Raw genomic sequence first — 1,943 nt, 5'->3', positions numbered from 1 at the left:
TAAATACACATATTTTAGGACCCCTTTATTATAAACCCTCCACACATTTTTTTTTTTATGTGATATCTTCAACTTGTGCACACAACACTGCTAACAACCAAACAAATGGAGCAGATTACATACAGCCTCGCTTTGAGGAGAGAAAAAGTTACTGCTTGGAGTTTCATACACCAGCTTTACTTCATCATTATTGTTATGGCAGTATTAACCTAAACGAACTTTGAACTGGGTTTATTCTAGGTTTACTTCAGAAAACTAGTACTAATCTAAATCTACAAACTTCTTCCATTTACCAAAAGACCACCGAACAGCACGAGGCTGATGAAATTGAATAGTTCACCTTCATGTCTGTTAATGTCAGCTTGTTCTTAATGTGGAGCTTTCTCTATTTTCTAGCTTGAATATTTCCCTGCTCTCTTACTTTTGCTTTCTTGTCTTTCCCGGTTGCTTTCCCTTTCTTTTTCTCACTTACTTTCTCTTTTGCTTTCGTGCTTTTCCATAATGTTAAGCGATCAGACACACTGACTATTATTTATATTGTAAAATACTCGGTTAACACATTTGCACTATTTTAACTTCTTTAAGTTTCTTCATGTAATCTCTCTTGAACTTTCTCAACAGAGGTTTGTGTAATTCTTCATCTGTGGTTGGTTATTTCCTGGGGTGCAGATCCCGGGTGGGTAATTTGACAAAAATAATTATGAGTAATTTGGTTTTGTCCCCAGGTGACATTTGAGAATGTTATCCATAGCCTGTCATTAGTTATGTGATGATGGCACAGATGCTTTTGGTACAAACACACACATCATATCGTTTTCCATTAATGCCCGAGACCTCATGCTGATAGCAGCAATCTGTTAATGTCTTTTAAGCAGATTATGAAGCGAGGAAATCGCTGGATTGTTTGATTTACAGATGCGACTCTGTCACGCTCTGACCTCACGAGTCACTGGGACCAGTGACCAGCACAGTGGATTTTAAACCAAACAGTCATGATGTGAGTCTGTGCAGACTTTCAGCTTTAATTCAAGAGGTTTGATAATCGCAACCTTTGGAGTTTCCAACTAACTATGCAATCTGGTCAAAATCGTCTGCAAGAGCAACATGAGCCTCTAAGAATAATGAGCTGGGAGAGTTCTGTACCAGCAAAGACTACAAGTGGGTCTTTTCCAAAGGAGAAGGGTTAATCCTATGATTCTCTATATATATTTTAAAATATACCAATAACCTCTTATGACTCCATCCATTCGCTTCCGCTTATCTTTTTCAGGGTCACGGGACCTGTCCCAGCAGTTTTAGGGCAACAGGCAGGATACACCCTAGACAGCTCGCCACTCTGTCGCAGAGCAAACACATATACACAGACAACCATTCACATTCACTCCCACGGGCAATTTAGAGTTTCTAATTAACCTAAACCCAATAAGTGCATGTCATTGGGAGGATCCAGGTAGAACCCACACAAACACAGGGCGAACATGCACACTCCACACAGGCTGATGGTAGAATTGAATGCAGAACCTTCTTACTGTGAGGCAACAGTGCTAACCACCGTGCAACCATGCTGCCCAGATACCATTCTCGGGCGTGCTAAGGGTCGTATGGCCATAAGCTAAACATGAGGAGCGCTTCACAAATTTGCGTGTCATCCTCGCGTAGGCGCCATGCTAATCTTCTCTGTATTGTTCCAATTTTAGTATATGTGCTACCGAAGTAACACATATACTACTGTATATACTGTTGTGGGACATGATCATGCAAAAAGTTGTTGAATTACTGCATCATGTGTAGTGATGGCTAAAAGAGTGTTTTTTTGAGCTTACATTAGTATTATTTTTATAAACGTGGAGATCTTGAAGGCCTTAAACCGCAGCTGTTCACAATTCTCATTCACCCCGTCAAATCTAAATGAGGATGCGTTCCCAGGTAGTGAAATGAAGGTT

The 1,943-nt window shown here is 40.1% G+C and overlaps 1 non-coding gene across 1 annotated transcript; it reads right to left on the bottom strand.

Moving 5' to 3' along the window:
* Positions 1 to 1,614: 1,614 nt before the first annotated feature.
* Positions 1,615 to 1,720, bottom strand: LOC113019803 (U6 spliceosomal RNA). Its single transcript, XR_003272110.1, has one exon. It is a non-coding gene; the product is annotated as a U6 spliceosomal RNA (small nuclear RNA).
* Positions 1,721 to 1,943: the final 223 nt, after the last annotated feature.

The sequence above is a fragment of the Astatotilapia calliptera genome, chromosome 3 (assembly GCF_964374335.1).
Source record: "Astatotilapia calliptera chromosome 3, fAstCal68.1, whole genome shotgun sequence".
In the NCBI taxonomy this organism is placed as follows: Eukaryota; Metazoa; Chordata; class Actinopteri; order Cichliformes; family Cichlidae; genus Astatotilapia; species Astatotilapia calliptera.
The sequence above is the reverse complement of the archived record's forward strand: the minus strand, read 5'-3'. Positions and strand labels throughout refer to the sequence as shown.